The sequence below is a fragment of the Alosa alosa genome, chromosome 23, assembly GCF_017589495.1.
Source record: "Alosa alosa isolate M-15738 ecotype Scorff River chromosome 23, AALO_Geno_1.1, whole genome shotgun sequence".
Classification (NCBI taxonomy): Eukaryota; Metazoa; Chordata; class Actinopteri; order Clupeiformes; family Clupeidae; genus Alosa; species Alosa alosa.
In genome coordinates, this window is record NC_063211.1 from 5,265,882 (window position 1) to 5,280,881 (window position 15,000).

The 15,000-nt window shown below is 45.4% G+C and overlaps 1 long non-coding RNA gene across 1 annotated transcript in view; it reads right to left on the reverse strand.

Annotated features, from left to right (window-relative positions):
- The window catches only part of LOC125288787, a 23,149-nt gene extending 12,786 nt beyond the window's left edge, over positions 1-10,363 (reverse strand). The window contains exons 1-3 of the long non-coding RNA XR_007192531.1: positions 10,298-10,363; positions 7,337-7,470; positions 5,186-5,297 (exon numbers count right to left, since the gene is read on the reverse strand). This is a non-coding gene — a long non-coding RNA (uncharacterized LOC125288787). The remainder of the gene's footprint in view (positions 1-5,185; positions 5,298-7,336; positions 7,471-10,297) is intronic.
- Between the last annotated feature and the right edge of the window lie 4,637 nt (positions 10,364-15,000).

Sequence of the window (15,000 nt, forward strand, 5' to 3'; positions counted from 1 at the left end):
GGGACACAGTCACATTACAGGCTCTTCTCCCAGTGCCCAATGGTGTAGGGACCATCAGTGGAGATGGGCACTTGGCATTGCTGCCATGACTTTGGATAACATGCTCACCTACAGAACACGGTCCCACACGGTGGAACCCTGTCCTTGGACACTCCGTTCATTCCAGAAAGGATCCTGGAGGAGCACAAGGGCATCTCCCACGTAACACTAGTGGTCACACAGGGGACTGTGATGGCAAAGGTTGGAGAGAGAAACCTAGTTTCTTCCAATCAAGCTTCGCTGTGTGGCACCCAACATAGAGCAGGCCTGGGACTTCACCCACAGACTGTGTTCTGCTCTCCAAGACTGGGTCGAGGGCTGAATGATGGAAGAAATTTAGTCCTTTGAACGGTCAACAATTTCCATGGAGTGAGGACATTCTTTTCTCATAAATTAATCTCTAACAGAAGTTTACCATGATATCAGTGGCGGATGCTGCTCTTTGGAATAGGGGAAGCTCTGATAAAAATGGTCAATTATTACATTTATATTATTAAGGTACTTTATTGTTCTTTGAGGACAAAAATATCCCAAAACCCAGATTAGACCAAACAGTATAGAGTTCTGAGACATGGCAGATGCCTTGGCTACATTTTACCAGTTCACTCTGGGGGGAGTTTAAATCATACGCGTAGCCACGGGCAGGCCTACTTGTCAGTCTTGCCCGTCTCAATTGTGTTTCATGTGACGTGCTGAAGCTACATGCATACATTGCTTTGCTCCGGTTGAAAATGTTTCTGCGTAATTTGTCAGCTGTGATCAAATGCATTCAATCAATTCCACTTTTATGTCATAAATATAACATGCCTATGATTAATGTTGATGGTGTATCTAATCTAGGCCTCTCTTATGTTCAATCAAATTGGCTTTGCCCATCCGTTTTTTTCTGTGCCGAACCATTTGAACATTTCTGTCTACGCTACTGCACTGTACCAGCACATAACACATCTGCTATGGATAACCATCTAAAGAAACACCTGCAGCCAATGCCAATTACTAGCAGTAATGCTAGCACCAGCAATGTACTGGTACATAACGACTTGTCAACTAGTCAACAACTAGTAAAAATCAGCAGTTGTAGTAGTCTTTTTCTGCATTTGAGCCTCTCTTCGAGAGTGAGGTATCTAGACTCCTGACATGTAGCCATCCTACTACATGATCATTGGACCCTATACTTACGAGAGTACTTCAGTCCATCAGCCCGACCATCAAAATAGCTTGGGTAATACTATTACTTAAGAAAACTTCTCTCAACCCTGCTCAAGTTAAGAACTACCATCCTGTCTCACTCCTACCCTTCCTATTTAAAGGTATCGAACGAGCAGTCTCCAAACAGGTGGCTGAATTCCTTTCACTGAACCTTCTTGATCCAAACCAACCTGGGTTCAAGAGTGATCACTCAACCGAAACAGCTCTGGTGTCTGCGACAGAAGCCATAAAGGAAGCCAGGGCGACCGTCATCAGTGCTCATTCTGCTTGACTTATCGGCTGCCTTAAATCACCACATTATTCTCTCTATACTCTCAAACATGGGCATATCGGGCTCTGCTCTCTCCTGGTTTGTATCCTACCTCACAGGATGTTTGTTTAACATATCATGGCTTGGACAACTATCCGCATCTCACTATCTCACCGCAGGGGTCCCCCAGGGCTCAGTGCTGGGGCTCCTCGTCTTTGCTATCTACATCACCTCTCTTATCCGTTCACACGGTTTCTCATACCACTGCTATGCAGACGACACACAGCTCTAGCTGTCTTTTCCACCTGATGACCCTTTGGTCTCAGCACGGATCTCTGATTGCCTCTCAGACATATCTACATGGATGAAGGCACACCACCTCCAGCTAAATCTCTCAAAAAACAAACTGCTGGTCCTCCCGGCTAAACATACTGTACTATACATCATCACATCAACATCAAATATTGCACCTACCAGGACTGCAAGAAATGTAAGAGTCATGCCCGACAACCAACTAACCCTCTCCGATCATGTTGCCTCGGTCGCCCGATCATGCTGTTTCGCACTCTACAACATATGAAAAATCAGGACTTACCTGACTCAATATGCTACCCAACTCCTGGTACAGGCCATAGGGGGAAACAGGGTGAGTACATGCATTACAGTACATTCTCCATTATTCTAATGTGTCATCATTCATTCTTCATCATTCTAATGTGTCAAATAGATTTAGTTTGTAACCTTCACACCAGACAAAAATTCAAAGTGTTCTACAACTGCTGTAACCAACAACTCTTTAATGACTTATAAGGGTAAAGATAAATGCTCTCTGCAAAAATGTTGGTCTTCTGGCACAATTTACCCCATATGTGGGGTAAGATGAGCCTAGATGTGGGGTAAGTTGGTCCAAAACAAAGATTTCTGGTAAAACATTTTATTTTCTTAAAACAATAATTTAATTTCTACAAACAGTAACAAACACCAACATTTAACTGAGAATTTGCCAAATAGATTCAACTGAAAATTTGCCTGAATTTGCTGTGTATGTCTAGATAAATTCACAACCAAGTAAGGCGGAAACCTTTAGTTAGTCTTTCAATGGTTTTTCAGTGAATGTGCAGTCATTGAGTCACTGTTCATTTGGTTCCTTACCTGACACCTTTACACGACCAAAAATGTTCTCTCTCCCACCATACCCCACAGAGATGGACAGAGGGGGTGGGGTGGGGAGGGATTACAGTGAGACTGAGAAAATGGGTAGAATTATAAAGTGTAGGAGGGGATGCGTCCCTCTCAAAATGAAACAGCAGGATAGAGCATGAGAGACTCAGTGGGCTCTCTCATTCACACACACACACACACACACACACACACACACACACACACACACACACACACACACGCACACACACACACACACACACACACACACACACACACACACACACACACACACACACACATGCACACACACACACACACACACACACACACAACACACACACACACATCAGCACACCATGGGTGAGACGCAGTGGCAGTGAAGCAGAGTGGCTCTTCACGCGCAGCCTCGTCCTGGGTGCATGCTGGCACTCAACCCCAAAATAGACACAGATGGTGTCCTCTCTGAGATGCCACACAACTAAACACTCTCAGGACAGGAGGATGCTGTACAGTACGTCTGAGCCCTGTTGAGCTGCCACACAACTAAACACTTTCAGGAGGGTATGTCTGAGCCCTGTTGTTGTTAGTGGGATGTGGTGAACACAAATCTGGGCCGTGATTATTCTGACTGATTTGCTCCTTGTAGCAGGTGATGTGTGTATAGGTGCACCTAGAGATGAATGATCTATCACATGTGTGTTTGGGTGTCTGGTGAGTGTTGGTGTTTCATGTGTGTATGTGCACATCTGAATGCAAATGTGTTTATAACATGCATATTTTTGTTTCTATGTTTTGCTGTTGGAGACTTCCTTAACCCCCAACACACACTCACACACACACACACACACACTTACACACACTTACACACACACACCCACACACAGAGAGAGGTTTATGGAGAATTCAAGAGGCTGGACATCTCAAGTGTTTTCTCCAGGAGCCATCAAGCCCAGATTAAACACGTGAGAAAAGAGGGTGGCAGAGGACTAGAGAGCCACCAAGGAGGGGAGAGCAGGGGGGAGGAAGAGAGAGAGGGAGGGAGAGAGAGAGGGAGAGGGAGAGAGGGGGGAAGAGAGAGAGGGAGAGAGGGAGAGAGAGAGGGAGAGAGGGGGAGGAAGAGAGGGAGAGGAGAGGGAGAGAGAGAGAGGGGGGAGGAAGAGAGGGAGAGGGAGAGAGAGGGAGAGAGGAGAGAGGGAGAGGGGGAAGGAGGGAGAGAGGAGAGAGAGAGCGGAGTGGGGCAAGAGAGAGCGGAGTGGGGCAAGAGAGAGCGGAGAGAGAGCGGAGTGGGAGAGAGAGAGAGAGAGCGGAGTGGGGCAAGAGAGAGCGGAGAGAGAGAGGAGAGAGGGGGAAGAGAGGGAGAGAGGGGGGAGGAAGAGAGAGAGGGAGAGAGGAGAGAGAGAGGAGAGAGGGAGAGAGGGGGGAAGAGAGGGAGAGAGGGGGGGAGGAAGAGAGAGAGGGAGAGAAGGAGAGAGAGGGAGAGAAGAGAGGAGGGAGGGGGAGGAAGAGAGAGGGAGAGAGGAGAGAGGGGGAAGAGAGGGGAGAGGGGGAAGAGAGAGGAGAGGGCAAGAGAGAGAGAGGAGAGAAGGGAAGAGAGAGGGAGAGGGGAGAGAGAGGGGGGGAGGGAGAGAGAGGAGAGAGGAGAGAGGGGAGAAATAGAAGTATGAGAGAGGGAGAGAGGGAGAGGGGGGAAGAGAGAGGGGGGAAGAGAGGGAGAGGGGCAAGAGAGAGAGAGGGGGGGAAGAGAGAAAGATCACACAAAGAGACAGGACAAGTAAGAGAGAAGCAGACAGAGAGGGGAAAACAGTGGGGGATGGACAGAGACAGAGAGAGTGGAGGAGAGGAGAGAGAGAGTGGGGGATAGCAGAGGTAGAGGAGAGAGAGAGAGTGAAAGACTGGATGAGAGGACAGGAGAGAGTGAGAGACTCTCTGTGTGAGAGAGAGTAAGGAGGGCAGAGAGAGTGAGAGAGGAGAGGAGAGAGAGAGAGTGGGGGATAGCAGAGGTAGAGGAGAGAGAGAGAGTGAGAGACTGGAGGAGGGAGAGAGTGGAGGAGAGGAGAGAGAGAGAGTGGAGGAGGGAGAGAGAGTGGAGGAGAGGAGAGAGAGAGCAGGAGATGTCAGTAATGCAGAGGGATGAGTGTGAGTGTGGGGAAGATCAGACTCCAGAGTCTGAGAGGGGATTTAGAACACGCCGCTGTTCACCCTGCATAAATAATTCCTTATTTAATATGATTCACTTAAATAATGTAAAACATTGCGTAGTTCCTCAAAAGACACACTTTAATATAATTATATCATTATGTAACTGAGTTTTGCTGGGTGCAAGTTGTGAACAATGTAATTTGGCTTATGGCTATTAGAAACAATGAAACAGCAAAGTCCTAAAGTAAACTATAATGAAATGTATGCAGTGCAGTAAATTATAGAAATGTAACAACATACATCAGAACTCATAGTTTACAAAATTGGTTATTATCTTAAGTTATGGACAAACAATACAATATGAACACTGTTTGAAATGCTTACCAGACAGGACGTTCCGTCCTGGCATATGATATTCAGAACCAGGGATCAGTCAGAACATGGCACATAAGGCAGCGCTCACACAAAGTAAATACTGTTGTGTTTGTAAATACACCTAAAGAAAGGACAGAAACACACAACAAATAATTGAAGACATGTGTCAGGGCTCTGAACCAGACCTCAAACTTCTCACTATTAGAAAAGGAGGATCTCCAAAACAACTTGGGTAAAAAAAAAATGAAAAAGAAACTCCAATTGGAAGCAGCATTCTTAGAGGAGTTGACATTATGATTAATGACACATGGGACTGAATGATTAACATAAAATAAACAATGCCAAACACTACATTTTTTTCGCTGCCTTCCTTTCTGATGACAGACAACCCGAGCAGCTTCTAATTCCTGCCTGCCAAGAGATGCCCATCAAGACAAGAGCGTTCTCAACCCCTCACATTTCAACCTAATGCTGAACGTGGAAAACCAATCACAAGCAGAATATTACAGTTGCAAATCCATTCTCGAAGCCACATTCATCTCCAGCTCTGTTTCCAGCTTCAAATCTTTGTTGTGATTGTGGAGGGGCGGTGGAGTGGGGGGGGGGGGAGTGACAACACATACTTCTATTTCTTTTCTCTTTTTCGCCCTTCTCTCATTCTCTCTCTCTTTCTCTCTCTCTCTGTTTTCCATTTGAAGGCACTCGGAGGAGTGTTAGTTATTACCGTCATCAGCGGAGAGACAGTGTCGTGCGCTGACAGGCAATCTCTCCTCCGCGCCAAACTCTTGTGTGCAGCCTGCAGTCATATTGACGGGACACGGCTTACGCCGCCACGCAGGAGAGCCCACTACATGCTTAATGGCGTTTCGAGTGTTCGGTGCACACTCCTGCCCAAAACCCCCACTGGCTCCGCCGCGCCAACGTCAACAAGCGGCGCCTGTGTGCTGAGAGTGAGCCGTCCAGCAGCAGGGAGAGGAAAGTACAGTCGAATAAACAGGAGACATAACGCTGTCAGCTCCGACACATTTGGAGATCTTTAGGTGAAAGGCGTGCTGGGTAAAATGAATATTCTTATGAGGATAAAGTTAATGTGTGCATGAGTGTGTGTGTGTGTGTGTGTCAGCATCTGTGCATGTGAGTGTGTGTGTGTGTGTGTGTGTCAGCATCTGTGCATGTGAGTGTGTGTGCTTTTCACATATTTTGCCTTCTATTCTCACATAATTAGTTCAAAGGTCTTGGAGTGCCATGGAAGCTGCTACTTTTGATCCACCCCGACTCCCGTGGTATCGGCTCTCTGTGCTACGTCAGAAGAGCCCTTGTTAGGGCTTAGAGCTGCTAATCCAAGCCAGGATTCCTCAGCCGGTATGATCCTACAGCCGGGATGAAAGATTTAGACTCTCACCTTGTTCTTTCTGAGCCCTCCTGCTCTCTCTCTCTCTCTCTCTCTCTCTCTCTCTCTCTCTCTCTCTCTCTCTCTCTCTCACTCTCTCTCCTTTGCTCGCTCTCCTCCGCTTTCACAGAGCGAAGCAGCCCTAGTGATGATTATTTTAAAGCACACAGAGATGGTTCGTGTGCTTCCGAACTTTGCTTAGCTATAATAAAGCACGCGGAGCACTGCGAGCTAACAAAATGTGTCTTCAAAGCCTTGCTCCGTCTGTGATATGAGAAACCAGCACAGAAGCTTGCTGTCTGAAATACTAATACTACTAGCAACCTCACCATGGAGCACAACTCTAGCCAACGCCCTTTACCAAGCAGCACTAGCACTCCACAGTGCCGATCCCATGACACTCACCTTCTCTATCTGTCCTGTCCACTGTAGGATGTTTGACCATATAGTACATTCAACACCTCAGAATAGATAGATAGATAGATAGATAGATAGATAGATAGATAGATAGATAGATACATAGATAGATAGATAGATAGAAAGATACTTTATTGATCCCCAGGGGAAATTCAAGAATGGACTGAGAATGGACTCATGGGTCAGTGATCAGTGCATTAAAAATCACATTCTTATGTTATATTTCACTTTGAGATGCTGGATCAGTGTGAGGGTATCACAGTTGGTTTTTGGAAGCATGCTTGGCCCCCACCCCCACCCCTCCACCTCCCCCTTTCTGCATTAATAACTAATTCACCAGCTTGCCTCCTCACCTGGCACAGCCTTGCTTTGAAGTGTCTGACACCAGACAGCCGCCGCCGTGGCAACCTGTGTTTATGGGATGCTGAGGCCCTCCTCCCCCTTCTCCCCTGTTCTCCATCGCTCATTAAAACAGACACCTGAAATGCTGATGCACCAAGAAGACACAAATCAAAAATAGAGATTTGTGACCTTTAACTTCCAGAGGGTATGTGGCAACATTTTATGTAAGTAATGCAGTTTAAAAAGGTATATGAAAACACCAGCAAATCAAATTTGTAATGGAATTATCATAGATAATATAATATCCAAAATGTTGACATGTAAAATAGCTTTATCAGCCTCTAAGACGTCCATGTTGGAAGACAAACGTGTTAAAAGTAAACAGGTGTAAAAAGGACAATGTAATTTCCTCCTCCGAGATTCAAACACAAAGGCATTCAGTGGAAGGAAATGAATGGGAGAGAGAGGAGTGCTGCCAGCAAGAGTGGACGCCCGTGTCCTCATGTGGCCACAGGAGCCTCTGTCCTCTGGTCTTCCTCCTCAAGAGGCCATTTCAAGTCAACACATCAATCGGGACACACAGCAAAGCGACGCAGCGCCAATCATTCCTAATACACCACACCCTCCTCCTCCTCCTCCTCCTCTTCCTCCCAAAAGACCTTCATCTCACTCACTCTCCTCACTCCCCAGCCCTACCCTGGCACAGTGGCTGCACAGCCTGGAAATCTAAAAGCTGATTAGTTTGGAGTGCTGTTGATATGTGAAACAGACACATGAGTAATGAGCCATGGAGAAGAGTGCCTCTGTCTGTCTGGTTTGTGTGGTCTTCATCTCTGTGTCCGTAAGGAGAAGATGCCCAGCTACCTCCACATGAAAGCATCGCCATCGAAAAGAAAATGGCTCTGATAATGCCTGTGCACATCTTCTGTCTGCGTAACAGACATATGAGGCAAGATGAAGGCTCTCTAAAGATCACACGTTTGACTACATTTGGCAATGTTCACCCATCCATACCTCATTTTACAGTTATCATTGTCTTAATTGACAGATTACATACTCCCTAGGTTTTTACCGTCTAGCTGACAGAGGTGTCACAGCATATAACAGAAAAAAAAGATATTAATAAAGGCTTATTCAATCCAGCTGTGTTGATGGATTTCGTTATGATATATCAATACTGGCTGTTAAGTATTAACACGCCAACTCTCTCAGGCAGCGTGGGAGCTTGTTGAGGGATGGGGGGCACACCTTGTGGAGATATTAACCCAAGAATGCTGTGCACTGCGCCAGGGAATACGAGCGAGCGTGCGTGCGTGCGTGCGTGCGTGTCTGTGTCTGTGTGTGTGTGTGTGTGTGTATGAGGAGGAGGTTCACCTCATCCAATGGCATTTAGAGCTACATCATCCCCTCAACGAGCAGAGAACTCAGCAATCATCCTCTCATTAAACAAGCCCCTGCTTCCAAGAACACAAAAACATGGGCTAGTTAGACGGGACGGCTCCCAAACAACGTCCTTCATCAGAAGGCCCCAAGGACCAGAGTCCTCTTAAGGGCTCAGTAACGTTAGGAGACTCGCTCGCTCACAGAGAGTGGAGGACGGATGGAATTAAACAATGTGGCCTTTGTTCTGACCACAAGTGGCCTTCAGGGAGCATGCTTAAAAGCGACTTAATTAGGGAGAAAGCAAGAGGTAAAACTAGCCTGGTATGAGAATGGGGGGCAGAACACAGGATGAAGCGATCGCTGCACAGATCATTACTTATTTCCGTGGATGAAATGGCACCCGAAACTGTGCTCTTCCAGCCATTTACAAATGTTTACTCTTGGAATTATCTTCTGCAAATATCCGAATTGCTCCCTGACTTTTGTCTAACAATTCTTTACAATTGTGGATATTTAATATCCTGTTATAATGATTCTCCCAGGTTGTAGATACATTAACACTAGGCACTGCAATTAATGTCCTCAAACATCTCCCCTTCCCTTTCCTGCGGTTGTCTGTGGTGCACTCTCCAGCGTATGAGTATGATAGTGTTCATCTACTACCTGAGAGACATGCTCATAACACTGTTCTGACACCCCCCCACACACACACACACACACACACACAAACATACTCTCTTTCTCTCTCACCATCTTTTTCTCATTCTCTCTCCTTATGTCTCTCTCTCTCCTCTATGCCCCCCCCCCCCGTCTCTCTCTCAGACACACAGGCTGAGGTGTGTTGAGGAAACACAGGGTCTAGAACTATCCAACACACAAGCAAACTAAATCCTACTGCTCCACCCAGAGCTACAACTATCCAACACACAAGCAAACTCAATCCTACTGCTCCACCCAGAGCTACAACTAACCAACTAACCAACACACAAGCAAACTCAATCCTACTGCTCCACCCAGAGCTACAACTATCCAACACACAAGCAAACTCAACCCTACTGCTCCACCCAGAGCTACAACTATCCAACACACAAGCAAACTCAATCCTACTGCTCCACCCAGAGCTACAACTATCCAACACACAAGCAAACTCAATCCTACTGCTCCACCCAGAGCTACAACTAACCAACTAACCAACACACAAGCAAACTCAACCCTACTGCTCCACCCAGAGCTACAACTAACCAACACACAAGCAAACTCAACCCTACTGCTCCACCCAGAGCTACAACTAACCAACACACACGCAAACTCAACCCTACTGCTCCACTCCCTCTCCCTGTCTTCTCTCTGCCCCTCTTACTTTCTCTCTCTCTCCCCATTTCTCTCTCCCTCTCCCTGTCTTCTCTCTGCATCTCTCCATTTCTCTCTATCTCTCCCTCTCCCTGTCTTCTCTCTGCCTCTCTCCATTTCTCTCTCTCTCCATTTCTCTCACTCTCTCTAGTGGGACCTCAGAGGGGTGAAAGCACCAATTAGCCCAGAAGGCAGCACCAGGTCCACATTCCCCCAGTGGCCCTTCCTCCTGTTCTCACCCCTGCATTGTTCATGTGGAAACACAGAAGGAACCTTCCTCCTGTTCTCACCCCTGCGTTGTTCATGTGGAAACACAGAATGGTTGCTATTGGGTAACACTTTACTTGACAGTGTCTACATAAGAGTGACATGACACTGTCATGAACGTGTCATAAACAAGTCATAAACGTTTATGACATAACGCTTCTGTTATTAAGTGACATTCGTTTTTTGTCATAACAAGGTTTAGGGTTAGGGTTAGGTTTAGAATTATGGTTAGGGTTGGGGTCAGGGTTAGGGTTAGATTTCATGTGTCATGACAGTGTCATGTGTTCATGACAGTGTCATGTCACTCTTACGTCGATACTGTCAAGTAAAGTGTTAACCTGTGAAGAATTGCCAGTTGATATTCTTCACCCTTCGTCTTTCTTTGGACCAGAGAAATACACAGCACCTGTCAGCAGTGGCGTCGTTAGACCTGGGCATTCGGGGCTATAGCCCCGGATCCTCTGGGGATAGCCCCGGATCTATGGGCCGTCAACAACAACAACAACAAAAACTCTAATCGTGAATGAAATAAATAGCCCGTAGAAGAGACTTTTTGTGTTTTGTGTCCATTTGTGTGCATTAACAGCAGCGCAAGACAATCTGACGTGATCTGGGCAGGTTTAGAATCATTTGTTGCAAAATGTTGCAATTTCAATTCTCCTCTATGCTATTACGCATTGTTGTTTCGTGCTTCTACTAACTAGCCTTAGCGAAATAAGTGTACAGAAGGACAAATGGATATTAGAAGTTTCTTTAGAGAAAAAAAAGGGCAGAGCAGGGACAAGAAGTGGAAACTCACAGTGTGTCATCATCTCCCGCAACCCAGGAGGACATTTCGATCAGCTCAGTTTCAATATATCGTGATTTACTGTTGAATCACATGCGCAGTAAATATGGTAACCTGACCTCGTTTGAGGGGGCTTCCAAGCAATGCATGTTGGGCTTGATTTTGACAGAATGGAACTTTTTCTTTGGGCAAAAGTTCGTGATAGCCTACACAACCCTAATGCATTGTTTTCAAGGCACCCATAGCCCATTAATTGAAGGGGATGACGTCCGAAATGTTTATCCCGAGACGAACGCTCACACCTGTGCACTTGACAGAGGTGCATGACGATGTTTATTCTACAGGCTATTTTAATGTCATATTTTGGGTGTTGTATGTGGTGCACTTTGGCAGAAGAGACGTTCTCCTTACACGGTCTTTAAACATCAAAATATTCAGAATGCCGTCACGTGAGTCGTTACGATTGGCCTTCCTTTTCATTCTCAAAGTAGGTTAAAATTGCATGTTCATCAGCACGATTTTCAAAATCTCTCAGGGGAGAAACCCCCCAACCCCCGGACAAAAAGGACTCGAACTTCAGGGCTCTAGCCCCGAATGTTTTAAATAGCTAGCGACGCCCCTGCCTGTCAGTCACAAATGTTGAATTGTATTGAAAAGTATTGAATACACAAATAGAACACAGACTTGTATGGTTGTATTTGGCTCAAACTTACTGTCATGTCTTGCAGGATTCTCCATGAGTTGGAGGGAACAGAATGAGGTGCCGAACTGCCAAAAGCATAAAGATTACAGTGGCGGTTAAAGGAAGGAGGAATTAAATATAGACTGTGAGTGTGTCATTAACTTACATGATCATTAACAACATTTCTGAAAATTATGGCATTGCTTGTGTAAGTTTCATGTCAGTTGAACAGATTGAAGTGGGTTGAACTGAAACACATTTAACCAGGATGAGAGAGAGGAGACGAGAGAGAGAGAGAGGGAGAGAGTGATGATAACACATCTGCTGACTCTGGTCGGCCTCCATCTGTGCGTTGGATGAAACTGGCTTCTGCGATGGCACAAACTGTGCTCTGGTAGAACATAGCACAGGAGTTATTTTCACTGCTACACTTTCAAAACAACTTCAACAGCTACGCAATTCTAAAATGTACTTTTAGAACCTAATAGATATACTGTATATACCAATAGCCATTCCTTCTATATCCACTAACCTGCCATATACCCATTGAAACCTTGTTAGCGTTAGCTCCTGCCACAGTGCCAGCCTACATGGTGTGTCTTCTTAACTCACAACATCCTGAACATGGACTGAATGGAGAGCCAGTTAAGCCTACAGTGTTTGGCAAAGAATGTCTGTTTTTATTCATAGCTCTGTCCAACATTCTTGTCCGTCCTTTTCAACTTCTGGCTTGTTTTGTCTGCGTCAGGAGGAGGACAATAGCTCCTCTGTAGCAAACAGCACGAGACAATCACAATGTGATATAATCCCAAACATGAATAGGAACATGCAAATCAGACACATGATGAGGTCATGTCTCAGATTCAGCTCTTCTGCAGCATCTGCTCCCCAACGCCCTGGCTTCTTTACGCACTCTCTCTCTCTCTGTCTGTCTCTCTTTCTGTCTCTCTCTCTCTCTCTCTCTCTCTCTCTCGCTCTCTGTCCTCATAAACAAATGGACCTATTTACGTATATGGAAATCCACACACATAAACCCATGCAATACACAACATACAATATACAATATTACTTCACATATACATATTTAAAACACATTCACAATCACAAAAATACACATACATGCACACACATGTACACATGCATACATACATACATACATAAATGGATACATACATACATGCATGTGAAGACACATACACACACACACATGCATTTATCCCTTGAGTGATACTCCCAGATATCTCTCATTGGAGCTTCCTGCCTCTGTCTTGTTGTGGCAGTGTTGTGTTTGTCAGCTTGCTGCAGGAGAGGCTGTGTGACTCCTGCACTAATTTCTAGTGGAGCGGGCAAACATAATCTCTTTAATCAGGAGAGATGAATCCAAAAAACCCAGCGCAGCCTTGCAGCCTTTATTCCATCCGTCCTCCCTTTCTCTCTCTCTCCCTCTCTTTGCCTCTCACTCTCTCTCTCCCTCTCTCTCTCCTCTCTCTCTCCCTCTCTCACTCATAAGCAGCAGACACCAACACAAAACACATACACACACACACACAGAGTGAGTGATTGAGAGAGAGAGAGAGAGAGGGAGAGAGGGAGAGAGAGAGAGAGAGAGAGAGAGAGACTCTCACACTCATTCTCTTGCTCTGGGTCTTTTCTCTCATATTCTCTCTCCATCTGCTAGTCACCTGGGAATAGATGAACTATTCCATATGTCAGAGTTGTCAATCATAGCCAAATGTGGGAGGTATTTTTCAAGAGCCTCTCTATTGCTCTCTCTCTTTCTCTCTCTCTCTCTCTCTCTTTCATCTATTTAATTGTCTTCATTTTATCATAGGCGGTTTCTGTTTCAGCACAGTACAAGCAGCACATGCAAAACAATTAATGTGCTGGAGATGTTAATTACTATAACTCTTCCCTCCTCTTGCAAACCAGGGAGGTTTTAAATGTGTCACATTCACAACACCTAGCACATGTGTATGAAACCCCAGTACATCTGGCCGTCAACTCTGCCATTGGTGCTGACAATTGGGCACAATCTTATCTACCAATAATCATGGATGAGCCTTCAAACAGAACTTTATAAGAACCCTTTGTGCCATCCTGGCGAACTTTAAGAGGGACCTCAGGGACAGTGAGTGAGTCATGCAAAATCGTCAGTGGAAAGCTCATAAATCTGACCCTACAGTTAGACGGTATTTCAGAGCAATCAAAGTTAGGCAGGGTCAAGTGGCGCCTTCATCTGTTCGAGAGAGTCACTTCAGCCCGGCACAAGTCATAAATATCTGTTTTGATCTCTTTAAGTGACACCACACTCTGAGGGGGGAGCTTTTATGGTAATTAATACATTTTTCATAATCCCAGCGAATGGCTAAATAAAGGATTTGTGTTGAGATTGATCTCTTCTGAGAGACCATCGACTGTATGACAGACACAAATCATACTAAAAGCATAAACACCTTAGCAGAACAAAGGAGAAGATCTGGAGGATAAAAGACATTATATCGGTCTCAGTCTTAAAGGTCAGCTGCAACTTTCACAAAGCACACAAACAGGAGCCATCCTGCTGAAAAGTTCTAATTAAAGGTACCATCTGCAATTCTTATTGCATACACTTTTTAAAATCAGACTCAACACATCTGCAATTGCATTTGAAGCTGCTCTGCAGATCAGTCTGGTAATTCTTCAATTTGAACAAAGCGTTCCCAGACCAATTCTCTTTTAAGAATCTGTCTGGTGATAGCCAGGCTACGGAAGGTAGGTTACAGCATGCAAAATGTCTGGGGATATTTTACTGTAGGCCTATAAGCCAAGACGGACATCAAGACTTCCAGACATCAAGCCAATCAGTCAAGATGAAGACCCCTGTGAATGAATGTGTAGATAAATAGTGTAGGAACTGGAATTGTGAGTAAAATTACTTCCACGTCTCAAAAACGCTCTGACCAGACGTGACATGACAACAGGTAAATCTTATTGCTCGTAATGCTTGTTGCTCTTTAAGAGGGGAGGGACAGGTAGAGCTGTCCATCTTTGTAGCAGTGGACAATCTACAGATAAGAGGATCGGCTATCAAACGTTGAGGAACCCTAGTGAACAGGCAGAGTATCATAAACATGGCCTGGCATGAACTCACTGAAGGATTGAGAGAGCAAGTGAAGGCCAGATCCAGCATGATGTGAACAGACAACTGGGCAGCACTTGAGGCCGTA